The sequence below is a fragment of the Hordeum vulgare genome, chromosome 2H, assembly GCF_904849725.1.
Source record: "Hordeum vulgare subsp. vulgare chromosome 2H, MorexV3_pseudomolecules_assembly, whole genome shotgun sequence".
Taxonomy (NCBI): domain Eukaryota; kingdom Viridiplantae; phylum Streptophyta; class Magnoliopsida; order Poales; family Poaceae; genus Hordeum; species Hordeum vulgare.
This window is the reverse complement of record NC_058519.1, coordinates 184,502,934-184,515,630: the sequence shown is the minus strand read 5'-3', so window position 1 is coordinate 184,515,630 and position 12,697 is coordinate 184,502,934. Positions and strand designations below refer to the sequence as shown.

Genomic DNA, 12,697 nt, shown 5'->3' with positions numbered 1-12,697 from the left:
TTGGCAGGAAAATCACAAAGGCTTGGCAGGAGTGACGTGCAGCCCCAGGACTGCTGACGTCACAGGGTAGACGGCAAAGGCTGACTCTAGTTTGTCGTGTGCGTGCGGATGGCAAAAGTCTGCCGTTAGCCACCTAACGGGGTAACCGCCATACGTTGTCGTCTATATCCTTTGCCGTCAGCTTGGCTATTGAGGCTGATGGCAAACTACTTTGTCGTCTGTTGCTGGTTTGCAGATGGCAAAGAAGCTCATTACCGTGACCTTCGGTGCCGAAAGTTGGGCCGTCAGCCAGCAGACGGCAAATGTGTTTGCCGTCCGTGATCTGGTCCTTTGTCGTCTGATATGGCAGATGGCAAAGAAGTTGTTTCCTGTAGTGATTAATATTTCTTAAACTCTCAAACAGAGTTAAGTGAAGCATGAGAGTATAAATATTTCTCTAAAATTTGAACACTGTCGTGCTCTACAAGATATAAATGAAGCACTAGAGCAACTGCCTAGCTCAAAAGATATAAGTAAAGCATATAGAGTATTCTAACAAATTGTGATGAACATGTGTCTCTCTCAAATATGTGTGTCCAGCAAGCAATGATTGTGGCAAACTAAAATAAAAAGCAAACTATAATACACGACGCTTCAAGAAAAATACATATCATGTGATGAATAAAAATATAGCTCCAAGTGACATACCGATAGAATGGAGACAAAAGACGGGTTGCCTTCCGGGGCATCCCCAAGCATAGATGATTGGGTCTTCCTTAAATATTACCTTGGGGTGCCTTGGGAACCCCCAACCTTAGGGTCTTGCCACTCCTTATTCCTACATCTATCGTTGTCTCATCCCAAAACTTGAAAACTTCAGCACACAAAACTCAATAGAAACCTCGTGAGATACGTTAGTACGATAGGCAAATCATAAACTTTAGGTATTGTTATAAGTTGATTCATATTTAATTATTGCATAAGGTATTGTATTCTAACTTCTCCATGACTTATACCCCGATATAATTCATAGCATCATCAAAACAAGCAAACTATGCAAACAAAAACATAATATTTCTAAAACGGAATAGTTTGTATTGATCAGCACTAAAACCATACTTCTTCAACTCTGAAAATTCTGAAAAAATAGGACAGACTGGAAATTTATATTACCAATACCGTGTAAAACATTAAGATTAAAAAGACGTTCCAGTAAAATTAGAGAAATTTTGCACTTGACATAAAAGTTTTTGTTTTTGCACAGGATCAATTCAACTATCATCCAAATCATCCGAAAGGTTTTACTTAGGACAAATACTAACTAAAACATTAAAACGCAATCATTACAGTAGCAATAATTATGTCAACACCAAAACATAAAGTAAAACCAAAGAAATTAAAATAACTATTGGGTTGCCTCCCAGCAAGCGTTATTGTTTCATGCCCCTAGCTAGGCATAATGCACAGTATCAAGTGTAGTAATCATAGGCGAGATCCACTTTGCTCAATTCATATTCCCTTCTTTCAGCACCAAGTTTTCTAATGGGTAAGCAAAAATAATCAAAGGAACTATATTTCACCACACACAGATCCGTGAGATCAATTTCAAGAGGAGGAGGCTCATCCTTAGGCTCATAAGTGATAGCTAATTCTTTGTTATATAAGTTTTGATAGATGTACTTCCTTAGTTTTTTTTTGCAAGTACAAGATCTAATCCAAGGTTTGCAATGACAAATTGATCATTATGTTCTGAAATTTTATCAACCAAAACATTAGGTGAAACCTTTTTCCTAAGCTTCTCATCATAAGTGGCATAATCCGTGGATCTTAGTTTTCTTATTTCTTCCAAGTTGTGTAAAATTCTCTCTATAGGTGGGCATTCACCATTAATTCTACGGTGAGCAAATATTTCCCTTACTTCATTTATAATGTAGTTGAACTCATGTACGAGAAATTTTTAGCTAAGCGTTTAGTAGATGGATCATGAACATTAGAAATTCTAGGAACAACCTTTGTATACGATGATGCGTATGCACATATTGTCTTTTCAATTTAACTATAAGCAAAGATATGCACATATTGTCTTTCCAATTTAACTATAAGCAAAGATATAACATCCGCATAACTAGTAGTTTTAATAAGGATCGATCCTCCTATCAATGGTGACAAGACAGTACAAGTGAAAAAGTCTGAGTAGAAACCCCCAAGGCATTCACAGGATCTACTCTTTCGTGTAAATGAATTGCACGAATCTATTCAGCATAATAATCACTGTATATTGATTGGCTGTTGAGTAAAAAATAGAGAAATATGTGCAGTGAGCTGATTTGTATGTCTCTCACACTGTATATTGCAGAGCCTCCAAGGGCTTATATCGTCAGTACAGAGGGAGAGGGAGAGAATACAACGGCGAGGTCCAGGCAATCACAGTTTTATCAACAAAACAGCATGAATGGAGTTGGATACAACCTTACAAGAATGAACCTAACATGAAATCAGCCAACCACAGCGTCGATCTATGATCCTGTGCAGTAATGGAGTTGGATAGAACCTTACAGGAATGACCCTAACATGAAATAAGTCAATCACAGTTTTATCAACAAAAGGGCACTGTTTGCAATAGCTACACTGCTGCCAAACCCAATTAGTGGAACATCTCAGCTAGCCTGAGGAATCTGCCACCGGTAGAGCAATGATAGAGTGCAATGGTATGCCGGGGAGACCCAACAAGGTTCCTGACATCTGATAATGACGTGTAGGAGACCACCAGGAATTTGTCTATCTTCCTACGAGAGCCATCTTGCAGTTCAAACTCCATGACTTTCCACGACACAAAATCTGGATATGTTTCGTCTATAATAAGGCTGGAATTCTTCAGGCGCTCAATACGTGCAGAGCTGCACGCTCCACCCTCATGATGCCGCTCTAAAAAGCCTCTCTCCATGCACTTGCAACAGAGAAGAACCCCACAGCAACTCAGATTCCAGTCTGCAGCCGCTGCTGGTCCTCTACAATCCACGCACCTTTCCATGGATAGCAACAGGGGTCTGCGTTGAGGCCAGGGTAGCTGAATGTATGAAGCAGTGACTTCTTCGGCTCTCCACCAGCGGGGGGAAAGGCTATGAGGCTCAGGAAATTCTCCGTTTCATCTTCTTTTTCAGACAATGATGTCACCCGGCTGAGGACTGACACCACTCCCCGGCAAGCCGGGCAACCCAGGCTGCCGTCGCGGATACAACACGCGCAGCTACACATATGAAGAATCCTGTCTGATACCTGTCGCCGTGGGCTGCAACCGCAATCCCAGCACCTCGGGAGCGGCCTAACCAGCACTGGGCGAACCCAAGGGAGCCGTGCTGCAGTTGAAAACTGAACTGGGTGATCATGCTTCTCCTGGCCCTCCTTCTCCTTCTCCCCCTTGTCCTCCTCCTCCTCCTCCTCCTCCTCAACAAACCTCACGCGTTTCCTGTATTGTCGATTAGCAGGTGGCGCCACAATGGCATGACCCTGCAGCCAATTAAACAGATTTCACATGAGAAACAACAACTTAGACTTAATTGCACAGAATAAACATCACAGTCAGGATTTTAGAAATACTCCCTCCGTCCTAAAATTCTTGTCTTAGATTTGTCTAGATATGAATGTACCATTTCTAGACAAACCTAAGACAAGAATTTTAGGACGGAGGGAGTACAAGACAGGGGACTAAGAGATGGAGCTTTTGAAGAATCTAGTAGCAGTATCACACAACTGATGCTGCAAAATCCAAAACATCTTACTTTAGTAACTGCTTATAAGAATCATGATGTGAGGCTTCGAAGCCGGTTTCAGGTACCAACCAAACAAACATCACAGTTTTCAGACCAAATTTCAGAGTAAGTGGTCAGTGAGTTTAATCATTTATTTTGTGGGCAGTGGTCAGTGATTTTGCATGTGAATGACCAATGATCTACAGAAATCATGTCCAGGTATGCAGCCCTGAATAAACATATGTATTAACTATGCGTATAACACCATCCGTTTACATTAAAAACTATTATCTTTGGCTTTAGGACTTCTAGTTAAAATTTTCACAGGAGCACAGATCAAGATATGCATACCTAAAACAAAGACATGTTCCCGGTAATACGCCCACCTCAATTTTATAACTACAGAATGATCATAGTTAATAGCTGAAACCCACCGAAAATAGGATAGAAGTCAAGTGGACCAGTTAAAACAATGAATGGATATGTTCATTTTTTAGTAATAACAAAATATATTGTTATATACTTAAAAGGGGTTAGAATTATTAGTCAAAGGACAAAAATCACCAGTCAATAATTTAGTAGCATAGCAAAAATTCTTACATGTGGGAATTAGTAACCAGTAGAGTGGGAACATATACATTCTGTTAACCTTAATTAAGCTCACGTCGCCTAGACTAGCCATCTTGCCGTTTAAATAATGTGTGCATGCGGGATGATGTGACCCGGACATGCACGTAGCTAGGCTGTGGATCAAGTGCTGTTGCACATGCACTGACCACGTTTTCCCTTCCCTGTTTTTCCTCCTGATGAGCGCACGCGCTGTGAGACGAGGTCGTGGGATGGCGCGGCCGTCACGGATCATGGCGCGGCCGTCGCGGATCATGGCGCGCTCGCCAGGAGGTAGTTAGCTGCTCTTCCTCTCAGTCGTTGTAAGATGATAAGAGGAGATAGGAAATAACAAAAAGAGAGCTGCGAAGTTACAGCGAAAAACTCTCGCACACCCTCTCTCACTCGTTCCTCGCTTCCCCTCGTTCGATCCGCAACGACAATTGGCATCAGAGCCACGTGGTGTTCGATCACTCTCCGGTAGCCGGCGGTGTTTGACCCGTGGCAACCATGTCGGACAACGAGTTGAAGAAGAAGAGCGGGGAGAAGGGCACGGCGCCGCTCGCGCGCCTCACCGGCGGCGGCGGCGGCGAGATGCGTGTCATCGAAAGGGTGGTGTGGGAGAGCGAGACCTCGTCCTCGACAATGGTCCTCACCCATACCAACTATATGGAATGGGCCCTCCTGATGCAGGTCAAACTGCAAGTCGCGGGTGTATGGTCCGCGGTGACCGACGGCGTCGCCGAGGAGCATAATGACCGGCGTGCACTCCAGATCATCCGCATGGGGGTGCCACCAGAGATGCTCCGGGTGTTGGCCGCCAAGGACACGGCGAAGACGGCCTGGGAGACGATCAAGACGCTCCGCATGGGGAGCGAGAGGGCTCGCGAGGCCAAGGCGTAGGTGCGCCGCCGCGAGTTCGAGGAGCTCCACTTCAAGGACGGTGAAACCATCGAAGACTTCGGGTTGCGTCTCACCGGACTCGTGCCGATCTGGAGCTGTACGGCGACCCCATCACCGAGCACAAGGCCGTCCAGAAGTTCCTTCGAGTGGTGTCGCGGAGGTACCGTCCGAATCCCTGATTGACCTGAAGACCATGTCCATCGAGGAGCTCGTCGGCCGTTTCTCTGTGTGCGAGGACCACTACGATCTCGATGACGGGGCGCAATCTGCCAGGCGCCTTCTCCTCACACGTGAGGAGTGGGTAGCCCGTGAGAAGCTGGGCGGCGCCAGCGGTTCGTCGTCCGGTGGGGGCGGAGGCGGCAAGAACAGATCCCCTGCCAAGGCCAAGTCACAGGGCGGCGGAAAGGGCGCCGGGGAACGCGGGCGCAGGTGGCTCCGGCGGCTCGGACGGCAAGAGAAAAAAGGGGAAGTGCCACCACTGTGGGATCCCAGGGCACTGGAAAAAGGAGTGCCGCACTTGGCTCCGTGAGCAGGAGCAGAAAGGGCAACAAGAGCAAGCCAACCTTGCCAAGGCTGGGGATGAACACGACCAGGGCCTCTACATGGCCATGGTCACACGGGTCACGGCGTCCCAGATCGTGGCGTCGCAAGAGGTGTATCTCAACGAGGAGAGGGTCATGCCCGAGCCCACTACGGACAGCGTGTGGTGCTTTGACACCGGCGCCACCAGCCACATGACGGGTGACAGGCGCGTGTTCTCGTCTTTTGTTGAGTCCGTGCAGGGCACGGTGAGATTTGGTGACGGATCCGTCGTGGCAATTCGCGGGCACGGCTCTATGGTATTTCGCTGCCAGAGCGGAGACCAGCGCACGCTCACCGCAGTGTTCTTCATTCCCAGTTTACGCACCAATATCGTCTCGGTGGGACCAGCTCGATGAGGCGGGCTGCACCGTCAGTGTAGAGGGCGGGGTCATGGCGATCCGCGACCCTTCACTGCGGATCCTGGCGTGCATCAAGCGCTCGGGAATTAGGCTGTACTCCGACGCCCTCACCGTGGACTCTCCGGTCTGTCTGATGGCGAAAGGCGATGGCATGCCCGCATGGGCCACCTCCACTTCCGCGCGCTCCGGGCCATGTCGACCAAGCGGCTGGTACGCGGGATGCCTGTCATCGACCGCGTCAAAGAGTGTTGTGACGGGTGCGCTCTGGGGAAGCAGCACCGCACACCGTTCCTGCAGGCCGCCATGCACCGTGCAGAGCGCGGACTGGAACTCGTGCACACGGACCGCAAGGTCCAATCGAGCCCAACACGGACCGCAAGGTCCAATCAAGCCCACGACGCCAGGAGGTAACAGATATTTCCTGTTGGTAGTTGATGACTTCAGTCGATACATGTGGCTGGAACTTCTGAAATCCAAGGACGGGGCCATCGGAAATGATTGCACAACAATACTACCTCAGAATAGAAATTTGATGCAGCTAACTGATTCTTCTGCTCAGCAGATATTGCATTTCTTGATTCGAGTGGAGCTTTGCTGGCATCGTCATTTTCCTTAACCAAAATAATTAAACGGAACTTATGTTATGCTAAAAATACAGATGCTGCAAAACTGTACTAAGGCAGAATAACCAGTCTTATTTCACCTAGTAATAAAAATAGTTGACGACATATTAACAGTACAGAACTAAGATGGCATTCTAACACAAGGATACAGCAGATTAAGGTCTACAGGTTCCATCACATTGCAAGGTTAATATACTAGAAAGCATTCAGACAAGAAAGTAAGAAGCATATTCCACGAAATCAGTTAGTTCTACAGTAATCATGAATGTCTGCAGTACCATCTGACCTTGGATTTTGATCCCGGCATTTCAAGGGTTTCCACTTTGAAAATAACCGAAGACTAAAAGGAGTCAAACCTGATGATGCACATGAGGCCTCCCCAAGCTTCTGATTCCTTTTCCGCCAGAAACCTTTTCGACAATAGACGGGTTAAGATCCATATATAGCTTGCTAAACTTAGAAGTAATTGTACAGATTAAACATCATGATCAGGATTTTAGAATACAAAACAGGGGACTAAGAGATGGGAGTTTTTGAAGAATCTAGTAGCAGTATCACACAACTGATGCTGCAAAATCCAAAACATCTTACTTTAACAACTGCTTACAAGAATCATGTTGTGAGGCTTCCAAGCCGGTTTCAGGTACCAACCAGACAAACAAACATCACAGCTTTTAGATCAAGTTTCAGAGTAAGTGGTCAGTGAGTTTAATTATTAATTTTGTGGGCGGTGGTCAGTGATTTTTGCATGTGAATGACCAATGATCTATGGAAATCATGTCCAGGTGCAACCCTGAATAAGCATATGCATTAACTATATTATAACCCATTCACATTAAGACCTATTGCCTTGTCTTCAGGACTTCTAGCTAAAACTTCACAAGAGCTGCTATATGTAAGATCAAAATTAGTACGCTTTTTGTAAGACCAGACTGATCTGGTGCTGTGGGCCCAAACCTCGGGAAACGGGCCTTTCTCTTGTTGTATGAAAATCGTACGTCATAAGCAAGGCAGTTCCAGAATTTCACAGGCGCACTGATCAAGATATGCATGCCTAAAACAGAAACATGTTCCCAATGTTTCCCCCGATGTCCACTGCAATGAATATGCTACCACAGTTGATAGAAGAATGAATTGATACAGGCACAGCACCCAAATCTTAAACATATTCGAGTTTTTGACTAATCACAGAGAGGTTGTTCACTTGCCACCATATTCGAGTTTTTGACTAGTGGGAAGAAGAAATCGTGCTACTAATCTGGACATGGGCATAATATAAAGCCAGATTGGCCCCAACATTCGCCCAAAAGTTTCATTCCCTTTTAACCTAAATCGTTACCAACATTAGACGAACTCCAAGAACACAAATTTCACATCCCGAACACAAATATCGACACAAGAATCCACAAAGAAGAGCAAAGAATAAGAGAGTAATCAAGAAACACCAGATTCAGGATATACCTTCTTGTTGTTCTTGCGGAAGCTGATAAATTTGCTCAAGGACGTCTTCCTTGCCTGCGGTAATCCAGCCTATTCCAAAGAAACCAAGAAACGCTAAGTCGAACTCGGATAACTCGAAAGAAAACATTGCAGGTTGCGACATCTCAAGCGCAAGAGACGCGCCATCACCTGCTCCCGGGCGTGCGCAGCAACGAAGCTCGATCCCCCGGCTTCGAAGATTTGGCCCCCGGCCTGGCCATCGACGGGCGGAGCAGAGGGAGGTGGTGGCAAGGAGACACCGGAGACGCCATTCCTCGCCGCGGAGCTCGATTCCCCGGCTTTGCGGCTTCCGCCCCCGGCCTGGCCATCGACGGGCGGAACAGGAGGAGGTGGTGGCGAGGAGACACCGGAGACGCCATCCCTCGCCGCGGAGCTCGATTCCCCAGCTTTGCGGCTTCTTCCCCCGGCCTGGTCATCGACGGGCGGAACAGGAGGAGGTGGTGGCGCCGAGGAATCGGAGCCGGCCTGCGCTGCCCCAAAGCTCGGCGCCCCAGTGGGGGAGGCGGCGTCGGCGTCTGCGTCGGCATCCTCGCTTTGCCCGTGCACACGGGCCGGTTCTTGCTTGCCATCGTCCCGGTCTTTTCCTGAACCGGATGCCATCGCGGAGGGAAAAACTTTGCGGGTGGAGCGGAAAGGACTTGCTTGGCAATTCTGCTAATGCGAGGGCGTTGGAGGAAGTTCACGAAAGGGCCTGGTTGGTTATTTTGGGAAAGGATGAGCTGTTATTTATAAAGGTGGATGGAGACTTGGTCATGTGAGAGGGTGTGTTATTTACTGCTTTTTTTTTCTTTCAATTGTCTAATGAATTGTTCATATAAACTTTGAAACATACACTTTCTTAATTCTCTATGCTCCCTGATTTTGAAGGCCTTCCGGTCAACTGAGGTCAACCGAGGTTGCCAATTTGGGATTGGATGTCTTAATTTTGACTGGGTCGCTCTGTTGGGTCGTGTTGTGCTCCTTGGAGCGTCGAAAATCGATTATGTCCCACTAATTTTGTGATGAGACCCGTTGATGAGGTGAGACTTCAAGGTGTTGGCTACAAGGTTGGGACAGGAAGCATCAGTCTCACATTAGCACAAGATGAAGGAGCAAATGACATACACTTACTAAGATCCCTCACACTTGACACAAAGGGTTCTTCTCAGCCACCACCACCACGCAACCACGTTTGAGCGTTGCCGCTAACCCAAGCTGCTAAGCCATTGTCGTTCAAGCAACATGTTTCTCGTCCCGCCTGATTACCTTTATGATCTAGTATTGGATTGTAGATAGTTACTTACCTTTTTCCCAAGAAGCGGCCCTAAATATCAAACCTACGAGAGCATGTGCTCTATGATAAAGATTCAATCAAATTATTGTCGTCTTAATAAGTTTCAATTTTCCGGACCTTTTAAATAACAATTTTTGTGTTGTAAATAATGATATGACATAGGCATGGGTATGAGGATTTATAGTCAGAATTTTGTACTTGTGTGTGAGATCTGGTCTTGATTTACAATGTGTCCACAACGTGATGAAGTGGGAGTTGTGTTCAAAGTACATCACGATAGGTTGACGACCTGCATCGAGAGTGAGTTGTCCAATCACATGCCCTTAGCGTCGCATGGGGTTATCTCGGTAATTAAGGATTTCTCCAGACAAAAGCATCAAACATTTAATGACTACACCTCGTATATTATCAAGTACTTGCTTTTTGTTGGGGAACGTTGCATGGGAAATAAAAAAAATCCTACCCACACGAAGACCTATCATGGTGATGCCCATCTACGAGTGGAGATTTGGATCTACGTACCCTTGTAGATCGCACAGCAGGAAGCGTTAAGAAATGCGGTTGATGTAGTGGAACGTCTTCACGTCCCTCAAACCGTCCCACAAACCGTCCCGCTATCCGTCCCACGATCCGTTCCGATCTAGCGCTGAACGGACGGCACCTCCGCGTTCAGCACACGTACAGCTCGACGATGATCTCGGCCTTCTTGATCCAGCAAGCAAGACGGAGAAGTAGATGAGTTCTCCGGCAGTGTGACGGTGCTCCGGTGGTGGTGATGATCTACTCCTGCAGGGCTTCGCCCGAGCTCCGCAGAAATCCGATCTAGAGGTGAAACTGTGTGGTTTAGGCTAGAGTTGCACGTGGCAAAGTTGTGTCTCAAAAAGCCCTAAACCACCACTATATATAGGAGGGAGTGGAAGGGGCTAGCCTTGAGGCACAAGGCCTCAAGGGTGTGCCGGCCGTCAGGGAGGAGGAGGACTCCTCCTCCAATTCGGTTTGGGAAGGAGGAGTCCTCCTCTTCCTTCCCACCTCCCTCTTTCCCTTTCCCTTTTCTTTTCTTTTGGTATTTTCTATATGTGGCGCCATGGGCTCCTTGGGCTAACTCCACCAGCCCACTAAGGACTTGTGGCGCCATCCTAGGGCCTTGGGCTCACTCCCGGGTGGGTGGGCCCTCCCGGTGAACTCCCGGAACTCATTCGTCACTCCCGCTACACTCTAGGAATTGCCCGAAACTTTCCGGTAACCAAATGAAACCATCCTATATATCAATCTTCGTTTCCGGACCATTCCGGAAACCCTCGTGACGTCTGTGATCTCATCCGGGACTCCGAACAACATTTGGTAACCACACATATAACTCAACTATACTAAAACATCGCCGAACCTTAAGTGTGCAGACCCTGCGGGTTCGAGAACTATGTAGACATGACCCGAGGCACTCCTCGGTCAATATCCAATAGAGGTACCTGGATGCCCATATTGGATCCTACATATTCTCCGAAGATCTTATCGGTTGAACCTCAGTGTCAAGGATTCATATAATCCCGTATGTCATTCCCTTTGTCCTTCGGTATGTTACTCGCCCGAGATTTGATCATCGGTATCCGCATACCTATTTCAATCTCGTTACTGGCAAGTCTCTTTACTCGTACCGTAATACAAGATCTCGTAACTTGCACTTAGTCACATTGCTTGCAAGGCTTGTGTGTGATGTTGTATTACCGAGTGGGCCCCGAGATACCTCTCCGTCACACGGAGTGACAAATCCCAGTCTTGATCCATACTAACTCAACGGACACCTTCGAAGATACATGTAGAACACGTTTATAGTCACCCAGTTACGTTGTGACGTTTGACGCACACAAGGTATTCCTCCGGTGCCAGTGAGTTATATGATCTCATGGTCATAGGAATAAATACTTGACACGCAGAAAACAATAGCAATAAAATGACACGATCAATATGCTACGTTCATAGTTTGGGTCTAGTCCATCACATGATTCTCCTAATGATGTGATCCAGTTATCAAGCAACAACACTTGCACATAGTCAGAAAACCTTGACTATCCTTGATCAACTGGCTAGCCAACTAGAGGCTTGCTAGTGACATTGTTTTGTCTATGTATCCACACATGTATCTATGTTTTCATTCAATACAATTATAGCATGGATAATAAACTATTATCTTTAAACATGAAACATAATAATAACTATTTATCATTGCCCCTAGGGCATATTTCCAACAGTCTCCCACTTGCACTAGAGTCAATAATCTAGTCCTCACATCGCCATCCGATTTACATTGTAATAAATCTAACACCCATACAGTTGTGGTGTTGATCATGTTTTGCCTGTGGAAGAGGTTTAGTCGGAGGGTTTGCTACATTTGGATCCGTGTGCACTTTGCAAATATTCACGTCCTCTCCTTCGACGTAGTCGCAGATGAGGTTCAAGCATCATTTGATGTGTCTGGTCTTCTTGTGAAACCTTGGTTCCTTTGCTAGAGCAATGGCACCAGTGTTGTCACAGAACAGAGCTATTGGATTTAGTGCGCTTGGCACAACTCCAAGATCCGTCATGAACTGCTTCATCCAGACACCCTCCTACCATGTACTCCGCCTCACATGTAGAATCTGCTACGACACTCTTCTTGGAACTGCACCAGCTTACTGCACCCCCATTAAGAACAAATACATATCCGTTCTGAGACTTAGAGTCATCCGGATCAGTGTCGAAGCTTGCGTTGACGTAACCCTTTATGACGAGCTCTTCGTCACCTCCATAAACGAGAAACATTTCCTTAGTCCTTTTCAGGTACTTCAGAATATTCTTGACCGCCGTCCAATGATCCACTCCTGGATTACTCTGAAACCTGCCTGCCATACTTATGGCCAGGCTGACGTCTGGTCTAGTGCACAACATTGCATACATGATAGATCCTATGGCTGAAGCATAGGGGACGAAACTCATCTATTCTCTATCTTCCGCAGTTGCTGGGCACTGAGTCTTACTCAATTTTATACCTTGTAACACTGGCAAGAACCCTTTCTTGGACTAATCCATTTTGAACTTCTTCAAAACTTTATCAAGGTATGTGCTTTGTGAAAGTCCTATCAGGCGTCT

At 46.6% G+C, this 12,697-nt stretch overlaps 1 pseudogene; it reads right to left on the bottom strand.

Moving 5' to 3' along the window:
* Positions 1-2,394: 2,394 nt before the first annotated feature.
* LOC123425759 lies at positions 2,395-8,916 on the bottom strand (annotated as a pseudogene).
* Between the last annotated feature and the right edge of the window lie 3,781 nt (positions 8,917-12,697).